Raw genomic sequence first — 11,718 nt, forward strand, 5'->3', positions numbered from 1 at the left:
ACACATTCTTCAGCTTTAAGCTGTCCCAAGCTTCTGGGCCCACATTCCGGCGATTGATGGAATATCTGTCCAGACCACTCCCTGAAGGCTTCTTCGTCTTTTATCCTGCTCAACCAGGCATTCTGTCTGTTTTCTAACTGTTGAGGTTGTTCCTCTCACACTTCCCAAGGGCAATTTTGGCCACTCTGGGTCAAAGCTTGTGTGGAGCTGGTCTGGGCTTTTATATTCTTGACCATTTCCCTCAGGATTAGGACCTCCCGGGGATATCAATTCATCTCCACCTACCTCTGGCTTGTGTTCCTCATCACTTTGTTCGGATTCGGCCTGGAAGTCTATCTTGCCTTCATCTTCATTATCGAGGATCTGACTTCCACTCATATCTTCCATTATAGGATATTGTTCCTTAAGCATTCTTCCTAACCCTTTTAGCCGTTCTGCCATGGATGTAAACTCAGCATATACGGATGCTGATTTTGCTTTAACATCAACCAGGACCGTCTCTACTTCCAACAACCCAGCTGTCATTTTTACTACGGAGTCATAACTTTTCTCAGGGCTTATTAAGGTGGTAATTTGTCCTCTTTTCCACTCTTCTCTGAGAAGTTTACACCACCATTCAAGCCACTCTCTGGTCCCCATCTTGTCCTTTGGGACTGGTGGGCTCCTCAAAACGGCCAGGATCTGCCCCTCCTTATGCTTATCTGGATAATATTTCCCTAATGTGTGTATAGTTTCTGCCATATCTTCTTTGAAACATTCTTCATCAGTTTCCACACTTTGATCTATGACATATTTTTGAACTGTTTCTGCCCAAGTATCATATCCTCGTCCATACAATACCACTCTGTGTGGCCAAAAATCCACTTCTTTTGTCCCTTCATGTTCAGATTCAGGGTTTGCTATGGGTCCTGGCTCTCCTTCAGCCATATTTTCACTGCTTGTTCTTAATACTAAACTTACTGTTTCGTAATGATTGTCCTCCCTTTATTCTCTCGGTTGCTGAGATTGTCAATTCCACCACTGTCGTCTCCTTGACTTCAGCTATGGTCCTTGTCGTCTAGAGTCGTCTGCCTCTCAAAGCCTCTCTTGGCGCCTTGAGTCAGGGATGAGTGACAGACTACTTGGCTATTCAGCGCTAATTCCAGAGGTTAATTCTAAATCAGCTGCTCCTTTTCCCGCTTCTCCCCTCAGGAACCTCACGGGTTGATGATCCTATTCTCTCTTGTAGATCACCATTTTGCATGGTATACTCTCATACCTGCTCTCTTGACGATCCGATCCAGCAGGCTCCCTCGCCTGCTTCCCTTCCTCGTCGTTTCGTGACGATCCAGCAGGTTATCCCCGTCTGCTTCTCCTCCCAGTCCAGACGATCCAGCAGTGACACATCTGCTTCTCGTCCTTGAACCCAGCTCCCTGGGATACTTACCCCAGTTGTCTTTACTTCATCCTTCTGGTGGTCGCCTCCAAATTTTCACACCTCTGGAGGACAGATATGTTTCAAGCCGTTACTGGACCTATACAGGCCATCAGCCGACACTCTCCACAACACTGTCTCCTCTGGTGATCTACTCAGAGGCTTTCCACCTACCCAATGGCAAAGACTCTCCTTTGGCCAGGATTCTTCCTCGGACCCGACTATACTTCGTCAGGTCCCTGTTTGGGCGCCACGTGTCAGATCCCGCTTTTTAGATACACGGCACATGCTCACCCTCCGATGAGTGTGTTTGTGTAAAACCAGCTCTCCGTCTCTGGGGTCCGACCTTCGTGTCTCCACGGGTATTACCCGGCAGGGCTGCACAAAGACTGTTCAAGCTGGTGGCGAGGAGATTCGTCTAGCTGCTCACTGCCTCCATCTGGACGTCCATGCCACTGAAGCTGATCTTGCACCCCGGTCAAATAGCCTTCTCAGGAACCAGGATACGAACCGGCTACACCCATTAACGGCAGCTCTCCTCTTATGGATCAGGGCTCTTGGAATGTTGCTAGATTTTAAATTTAGTGACTCGTACAGTGAGTCCCCAGGATGTGTTATTTTCATTAAAAAACCAGACTAACCTTTTAGAGCCTTTTGATGTTGTACACCCAATAAACTTAACTTTTACACCTTAAGAAGCATCAATAATCCAATGTCCGAGCCTTAACACTTTAACTGCATGCTTGGAATTTTATTGCAGGTTTTGCAAGTGCCGATAACATAATCAAAATAGGTTATATGGTGATAATTTCACAACAGTAATTCAAGTATAATTAGAATAATGATTGGCAGAGATTTTTGTTTTTAATTCAATAATTCTGACTGATCTTACTTTGACTGGGACTGGATTGACTTCTTAACTATTTTTTCTAGGAGTGAGGGAAGAAGGCTTTCGAGGTTAAGGTCCCCAGCTCGATGAACTTGATTTCCTCTTCATCAGCTATTAGTCGTTAGCTGACCACGATCCTTGTGTGACATTGTAATCCTTCAGGAAGTTAATCCACATAAGAATTTATTCCGTCTTCAGTCAACCAAAAGTTGATCTAATCCATTCTGGTATGCTGTGGTGTTCCTTGAGAGAGAAATCGTTGAACATTCCCCACTCAGACTTAAGGCCAGTGGTTATCCTCCATTGTTCTGCTACTCCGTGACTGGACGGCCTGAGTGGGAGTTGAAATCTCTCTCAAATGATCTTTTATGGCTCCAATCCTCTCACTCCATGATTCCAGTTGATGCTCACAAGATGGTCAAGTCTTGTGATCTCCTCGTAGCAGGGGAGTAGTGGCAACAGCACCTCTCCCTGGAAGAATAACCCCATTTTCTGGTGTTTCAACAGGTTATATATGTTCTTGACTCTTGTCATCCTCAGATGATCTTGGTTACCATGGGGACGCTGTTGCCTCAAAACCTCCTCCCTTCTCCTTCTGCTTTACTGGAAATCTCCGCAGCCCCTACCAGTAACTTATTTTTCAAGTTCCTCTTTTCTGTTAACACTTCAGCTTTTCTGAGAATTCATTCTTTTAAATCATTTCTTCAAAATCAATCATTTCATTACAACTCTCTTTCACATAAAAACAATTCATATGATCATATACAAACATTCTCATTCCTTATTATTCATTTCATTTACCAACATCTTAATCATTTGATCAGTTGTTTAACATCAGCTTTTCTTGCCCTACTTGCGACATCTTCTTCACTTCCTCTTTTTCTCTGACTCTGCACTCTTTATGAAAAACAACTCATATAATCATTCATTTCACTTATTTGTAAAATACATCTTCTAATCAACTCTTAATTTTAACACATTACTACTTCATTTGATCATACTTGTCATGTTAGAATCATTTTTAGATACATTCCCTCATCTTCACCACCGAGTTCATTCCGTGGGCCTCCCCATTTGCAATGGAAAAGTCCGGTATGACCTCACTTACTCCTGGAAGGTACCAAACACTGTGCAGTTTAATCCAACAGCATGTATATTAATTCCATGGCTCGTATTATATTCCAAGATGAAAACAAGCTGAAAGCAAGCTTAAAGTCATCTTTCCTGACAATGTTTAATTCCTTTTGTAAAACTGAATAAAATTTAAATTGTTTTTTAGTAGTTGAAAAGGATATTTTTTAAGATTACAAGCAGTTCTTCTATTTATATCAGTAAAAAAACATAGCAGCTCTCTGCAGCAAAGTCTCATACAGAATGAGCACCATCAGTCTACTGAGAAGAGTAGACAGACTCATCTGATGTTCTCCAGCCTCTCGCATTGGCTGTGAGGCACATATCGACTAGTAGGAGGAGCCATTTTAAAGCTGACTGTTTGTAGTTTGTGGAAGTAGCTGAATGAAGTTTCTGTGCCAATCCATCTGTGATCTGTTATAGAAACACAACAGAGAACAGAGTCAGATGCGCCCATGCATCCATCGACCACGGGGTTACGCACAAATCTGTGTGTACGTACATTCACAAATGATGGCTCAGATTTCTTACCCTAGATAATGGCCATTGCAGGCTGCTATATGATTAGATGATTATTGCTCATAATCAGTCACCACACAGTGGGTCCGGAGCAATGAGTCCTCTGATGATTGTCATCAACCACCTGACAAATGTCACCAGTGTCACTGGCATCTGGCTCTTCTGGTCCTATATTCATGTGTGTCATTACACAATATTTCTTGATCAGGTTTGTTAGTGCAAAACCAGTGACATCCACTGTGGTGAATTAAAGAAAAATTTGTCCCCTGGTGAAGAAGTATCCCATCATAAGTCAGCCAGCTCAAGAACACCCTACATGAAGTACACATCTGTATCAACAATCAGTGGAGATGTCTTAAGCACAATACATCAGGGAGGAATTACCTCAACATATAAATCACTGGTAAACCTAAAGAACTGTAAAGACAGATGAGACAGTGTCTCCTCCTCCCCAACAATTCCCCAACCCCTGAAGAAAAAAGAATCCGCACTGCTGATTTTCTGGTGAGAACAGTTTTAACTAAGCAGAGAAGGTTAGAGACAGGGAGTGTGGGCTGAGAAATCAGTGGAGTCAAACAAATGTGTCTCTACAGGCACACACAACTTTGATGTAGCTGTGACCGGCAAAGTGCCCTCCCTATGCACACCCAAGCAAACACTGTCACCTCATGGCCTCGACAGAGAAGAATGCCTATATGCTCCTCAACACGCATGCACACACACACACACACACACACACACACTCCACCTTGACATAAATCTGTTCTTTCCTCCTCCCTTTAAATTGGCATCCACCCAGTGTGTCAGGACTGAAACATTGTGCAGATGGGCACAAAATCACCAATCTGACGTAAGCCTCAGGTCTTTTGGTGGGCCAGGGCTCTGCAGTGTAGTCATGTTCATTCTCCTGTCAAACTTGATCGTCCTCTCATCAATCTTACTCAGCCTCCAGCTCATGTTATTCTCTCCTCCACATGCTTAACTTTTCTCCATCTCTTTCAGCGATGGCCTCATTCTGACAGGTTGTTACTTATTTCCGACTTTTATTTTGTTGTCCAATAGGTGTGACAGAAAGTGTGGATGTGTTCGTCTGTGTATATGTAGCCCTGTGGGAGTTGGGTAGCCTGTCCAGGGTGTACCCCACCCAATGATCACAGGGACAGGATACAGCCCCTCAGTGATGCTTAGTGTGGCAACCTACTTGCTTTTTCAAGATGTGTTTGCATAGACGGCCAGCATAGCTGTCAACCTGACTCCAGAAAGGACAAAGAGGGTGCAGGTTTCTTTGTGACCACCAACTCCAACAGGTGATTTCACTGCTTAACAGCAGACAGGATGAGCAGACGGGATGAGTTCATCAATAAAATCACCTGGTGGACTTGTGGTTACAAAGAAACCTGCACCCTCTTTGCTCTTTCTGATGTCAGGTTGACACCTATATTTGTACACACACTTTCCTATCCTCTGTTTCGCAGTGTCTCGCCCTGTCTCACGATCCGTGACTTACGCATAAGGTCGGTTTCAGCAGGCGTCCGGTTTAGGGCACAATCTAAACACACCTCATGAACAAGACAACATCGGGGCACAGCAGAAGTTCAACACAGGTGCTGAATCAATGCCATCCGCATTCTCGCTAGCCATTGTTTACATTGCGTTGAAGTACTGGAACTCTGCTGGTGCCGTGGTGCATTCTGGGAACTGCAAGGGGCCGTCAGGGGATCATGGGAAACGTTAAAGTACTGTTGATCAAGACACCCAGAAGAAGTTATAGGCTTACGTGGCTGTGATTGGAGAAATTGTGCACAGTGCAAGCTTTGCATTTTGTATCACCAGTTATGCAGCTTCCTGATAAAGTGGTATAGAGGATGATTTTCTTAAAATGAAGATCTGAAAGTTTAGCTACAATTTACCACAAGGTACATATGAGATGAGATGCACTGAGATGCATCTGTTTTGGTGAAAGAATATCCTTCTTTGCTCTACTCCACTATGAAGGCAAGACCAGTGATGCAAAATGCAAAATTTCCACTGTGCTCAATTTCTCCAATCACAACCACATAACCCTATAACTTCTTCTGGGTTGTCTGGGCGTCTTGGTAGCTTTCCTCACTCTTGTCCTTCTTGCACAGTCACTCGGTTTTTGAGAACTGTCGACTGCAGATTTACTATAGAGTTTCATACTGTTTGTATTTCTTAGTAACTGATCTCAGTAAAGTCCAAGATGCATTCAGTGGGAGCTTTACAATCAGAGAGCCTCATCCACATCTACCACAAAAGACTCCAACTTGTCACTGAGATTACAGGGGGCAATACATGGTATTAAGAACAGGGGTATTTAAACGTTTGATCAGGGTTATATGGGTAGTTTCTGTTGTCATTATGATTTGAAAAGAGTAAACAGTGTATGACAATAAATGGATTCACCGAACCACTAACCATGAGTGAAAACAATTTTTTTTGTTATATTCATATTCTCTGACAAATGGGCAAATAACCACAAAAAAGGTGCTAGGGTATGTAAACGTTTGATCACAACTGTATATGAAACAACAATATTCCTGCCAATGCAAAATAACTTGTGGCATGGATCACAATAATTGTGACTAATTTCTCAGCATTTTCTTTGCATATCCATAACATTCATGCTTACTTTTGAGTTTGCTGACTCCATTTTCTTGTGATCTTCAGCACCATTAAACCACTGTAAGCAATCAAAATTTGAGAAAAAAGGTCAAATTCAGTAGCAGATTTTTGAAGCAAAAATTATTTCCTTGTCATGTTCATTTGTGGATCTACTGTTGAATCACTATATAAGTGACCAAAGTCTTTGTGAAGTTAATAATCTTCAGAGGCACTCAATGTCATATCTAACAGAACTGTTTGAAACCCCCATATGAATACAGCAGCCCAGTCTCACGTTTTTTTTTTTTTGTTCGTGCTCCCATAACGAAATGAGTCAGATTTTCGTGAAGGGTTTTTTTAAACTCACTATTCCTAACCCTACTCCTACCCCCGACCCTAACCTCAACCATAACCTAAACTTACTCTTCCCCCCAGCTTCACCTTTCATTTCGTGCAGCCATCACAGAATGAATTAGAATGAGTTCATGCTGCCGTGACGAAAATGAGGTGCTTTTCGTCCCAATATTATGAACCAATAGATTAATGTATATTTCGTGCTGCTGAATCATGAATTGCTGTGAGACCAGGTTGAATACAGAGTTAGGTCTCATAGTGCCTGTGATCCTCAATGTACTGGCATTGGGCAAAATTATGTCCTTAGAGTTGTCTTGATATTTGAATAATTCAGGTACCATTACTTTGTAGGCCCATAGGCCAAGACATGATGGTCGAAAATCCTTATGCATCCATGAAGAACCCTAGGAAAAGTATCCATTTCAAATAAAAGTGTCAGGACTGGTGGTGGCTTGACACAGGAAATGGGAGGAGACCAAGGCAGACTCACAGGCATGGTTGGTTTAGATTGATAAAAGGCTTTATCTGGTGACCAGGCATGGGGTTCGGTACACAGTTAGTCAGACTTACAGGCAGCGGTATCAGACATGGTGCAGGCTGGGTCATGGTCCAGAAATGAGCAAAGTTCATACAAACAGCGCTGAGGAGTTAAACAGGCAAAACAGAGGCAAAAAAACAGGCTGTGTTCAGGGCAAAGGCGGCGGTTGGAGTACACAAGCAAGGTCAAAAAACACACAAGAGCAAACTGGACAGGAATGAGAGGCAAGAAAGTGAGGAGAGTCAACAACCGGGCAGTGAGCTGTGGACCTGTGAGGGCGTAAATAAGGAGAAAACTAATCAAGGTGATGTGAAGCAGGTGTGTGGGAGGTTCTGGAAAGAGGTGTGGCCTTGTGAAACAAAGAAGAGGGAAGAAAGGCAACAGAGTGTGGGAGGGCAAAATAAAGCGGTGCAAAGCAAGAGAAATAAGTGACAGAAAAACTAACTGAATGTGATGTGTTCCTGACAAACAATAATGCATGGGCAAAACAAACGGGGCAGAACTAAGAAATGCCTTGACTAGTCAAAAGAGGGGAAAGAACAAGAAATCTAATAATAAACCAAACTAGAACAGAGCTGATACTGGCTAAGACATAAAATAGAATACAAACAATGATGGTGACAAAACAAACTACTGGTATAACAGAAAATTAACAAACCTGGTGACTACAGAATTATGCAATAAATAAAACAAGATAACTGAAAAATCTAGAATTCAATAAATGACAAATGGAACATAATCTGATGAGCAACACTGAAGATAAATAATAACAAAAACTTGTGACTAAACAAAATACAATAAATGTGATGAACAGAACTAAACTAACATAACTTAAAGGACCATGAGTGAACAAATACAATAACCAACTACAGAATAAATCAATGAATAACTGACACTTTATGAATGATAAATAAAGCAAAACCAAAGAATACATGAGTACTAAAGAAGACACTGAATGACTTCAACCAGTAACTAAATCATAAACAAAGAAAAATAATAAACAGAACCAAACTGATACTAACATGATGAAATATAAACAAATGCAAAGTAAAACCGAGAAACCACCGAGGAAATAACGCAGAGAATCAAGACATAACCTCGAGCCGGGGCCGAGCATGACAGAAAGTTGAGGAATGATGAATGGACTCACAGACAACAATGGAAAATCAGTTTGTATGTGTGCATCTGACACAACTTCATTCCAGCAGTAACCAAGGATTGTCTGAAGAGACCTAGTACCAAAGACATTCAGTCGTTGGTACTCAGTCCTCAATGAATAAGATTTTAATAAAATTAGTTTACCCAAGTTGGGGCAGTGTTTGATGATGTTTGCTGTTTCTTGACTCAAAAATCATTGGCCACATAAGTCTACCATGGAATTAATGTAGTGCAGTAAAAACACGCTGTTTGGTTGTGAAGCCTTAATCAGCTTATTGCAGCAGCCACTCCCTCGAGGCTGGAGGCAAAAGATTCAGAAAAAGGGTTACAAGTAACATACAAGGCTTTCAGTTGATTGTAGGACTCTTTCATTAGGAAGTAGGAAGCACTGGAATTGATTCTTAATCCATGTTCCTTTTATCAGATCATCATGTGTCAACATGACCCTCTGAATTTAATTTCTCTGCTCAGCTTAATTCAGTGACACGTTTCTCATCAGCCAATTATTAACTGTAATTCCGAATTTAAAACACACACACACACACACACAAAAAACAAACATGGGCTTTTGGCCTTTCTTGTACTTTCTCAGTCTGGTCGTTGTGATTAATGAACCTCTTCCATCTCCGGCACTGTGAACTCTGGCCTAGACTTAATTAAAACTTAGCCACTGACCACCAATCATAAATTACTTCCCAAAACCTGTGACACTTCAGAATAAAAAGAACAAATTGGTTTCTCACTAATTAATAATCCACAAATGAAAGCAGCCACAAGCGGGGCTCCTGCCAGGGTTGCACGTGCGGCTGATGTTGCTCAGCGCAGTGGCGTCCGCTGTCTGATTGATGCCTGTTGTCTGTTCGGCTGTTGTCTTACAGGTGGGTGCTGTCATTACCGCGTCACTACAGCGTACTGACCCAGCTTGATCCCTGACCTGTGCAGCTGCTTTCCCATAGAAGGGGGCTGCCCTATGAAGACACTGCTCCTCCATCATATGAGCCTCTGTTTACACTTACATCAGTGTGGGAATGGAGGCTTATCTCCGTGCACCAGCTGCTCCACAGTTCCAGTCTGAGCCTTTCATGTAATCAGCGTTTTGCTCTTGTTCTCCTTGTGGTTGTTTTCTGACTTCAGTGTAATTGTTCATGCCAAGGTCAGAATTGTGAGTCTGCTGGTTACATCAGAGGAACAAGCTGAAGCCACGCTGCGGGTGGGTCATGATAGAACGGGTTAAACCTTTCAGGAGAAACAGGTAAAGATGGAAAAGAGGTTTCAGGGTGATGGCCAGGCAGCTTTAATGTCTTCACTGTATGCTCCTTTAAGTATTTTTGCTGCCTTGAAATCAGTATTTATTTGTTAGTACTGTCACATTAAATAAGTGTAATTGTTATAAAGAGCAATTTTAAAAAACGTTCTACAATTAAATACTGAACTGCGCAAAAATGTTGTATTTAGTATAGTGTGCCGTTTCAGCAAAACATGAAATGATTTCCTGTTGAGAGAATTTTTTTGAAAGTAAAATAATAAAAATTCTGACAAAAGAATTTTCATGTTTATTGTTAATTGAGACTTCCTGCTTTCTCTGTATTTGTTTTTTTGTTGAAATCTCATAGGGTGGTTAATATAACAGTTTTAGGTTGACAGTTCAGTTTTTGAAGTGTGGCTCATTTAGAGTTTTCGCCAGTGGTAGAAAAGTTGATCTGGAAAAAAAATGTACGGTGAATCCAGAAAGTATTCACAGCACTTCACTTACATTTTGTTCTCGTAGCCTTATTCCAAAATGGCTAAAATTTAATTTTCCCTTCAAACTGATGCCAACATGAAAAAAGTTTTTTTTTTTTTTTGCAAATTTTTGATGGGTAGTGTCGGTAAACAGCAATTTTCAGATCTCTCCAGAGATGTTTAATCAGATTCAGGTCTGGGCTCTGGTTGGGTCACTCAAGGACATTCACAGAGTTGCCCTGAAGCCACTTGTTTGATATCTTGGCTGTGTGCTTAGGGTCATTGTCCTACTGGAAGATGAACCATCACCGTAGTCTGAGGTCAAGAGCGCTCTGGAGTAGGTTTTCATCCAGGATGTCTCTGTACATTGCTGCATTCATCTTTCCCTCAATTCTGACTAGTCTCCCAGTTCCTGCCGCTGAAAAATATCCCCACAGCATGATGCTGCCACCACCATACTTCACCGTAGGGACGGTGCCTGGTTTCCGCCAAGCATGATGCCTGGCAGTCACGCCAAATAGGTCAATGTTTTCTCATCAGACAAGAGAATTTTTGTTTCTCCTGGTCTGAGAGTCCTCCATGTGCCTTTTATTAAGGAGTGGCTTAAGTTTGGCCATTCTACAATCCATGCCTGATTGGTAGATTGCTGTAGAGATGGTTGTCCTTCTGGAAGGTTCTCCTCTCTCCACAGAGGAATGCTGGAGCTATGATGGAGTGACTGTCGGGTTCTTGGTCACCTCCTTGACTAAGGTCCTGAATTTACTACAGGTGGACTCCAATTAAGCATAAGGCTGTAACATAACAAAATGTGGAAAACGTGAGGCGCTGTGAAAAGTTTCTGAATGCACTGTATTTGGCAACTGCACCAAGTGGAAACCAACAATGACACCTGTGTTTCACTGTGCAACACATTGCTTCAAGCGGACAAGAGGAGCCTTAACTTTTTTCTGAGATGTAAATGCTCAGTAACATACATGCATTCACACATAAAAGACAAACAAGGCCTGCACACAGATCATGATTTTGGTGCACTTGCTAAAATGCTGTACGAAGCAAAGATCATAAAAGGCTTAATCTGATTTGTGAAATAGGTGATTTTGTTAGGTTTGAATTTCTGCAGGCTGCATGTTGTCTCCAAAGGCGTTGCACAGATAAGGATGACAGCACGCTGTGCAGCCTTAGGGTCAAGCCCTACAACCTTTTGTGATCTGCATCCTATTTTCTTCAACAGTGGTGTAGAAAATAATTGCTTTTTTCCCCACTGATTTGTCTGTCAAACTGATCTCTTCACTGAGGTTTTAGAACTGGCAGCCTGAAACTCTCAAAGTACTTCAATCAGGAATACATTCTTATGTCCACACTCACTCTGGC

At 42.0% G+C, this 11,718-nt stretch overlaps 1 protein-coding gene across 1 annotated transcript in view; it reads left to right on the plus strand.

The window, feature by feature from the left end:
* The window catches only part of LOC117513410 (syntaxin-12-like), a 417,092-nt gene extending 406,926 nt beyond the window's left edge, over window positions 1-10,166 (plus strand). The window contains exon 7 of the mRNA XM_034173594.1: window positions 9,504-10,166. The gene's annotated coding sequence lies outside the window, so the exon portion shown is untranslated. The remainder of the gene's footprint in view (window positions 1-9,503) is intronic.
* Window positions 10,167-11,718: the final 1,552 nt, after the last annotated feature.

This window comes from Thalassophryne amazonica, chromosome 7 (genome assembly GCF_902500255.1).
Source record: "Thalassophryne amazonica chromosome 7, fThaAma1.1, whole genome shotgun sequence".
Taxonomy (NCBI): Eukaryota; Metazoa; Chordata; class Actinopteri; order Batrachoidiformes; family Batrachoididae; genus Thalassophryne; species Thalassophryne amazonica.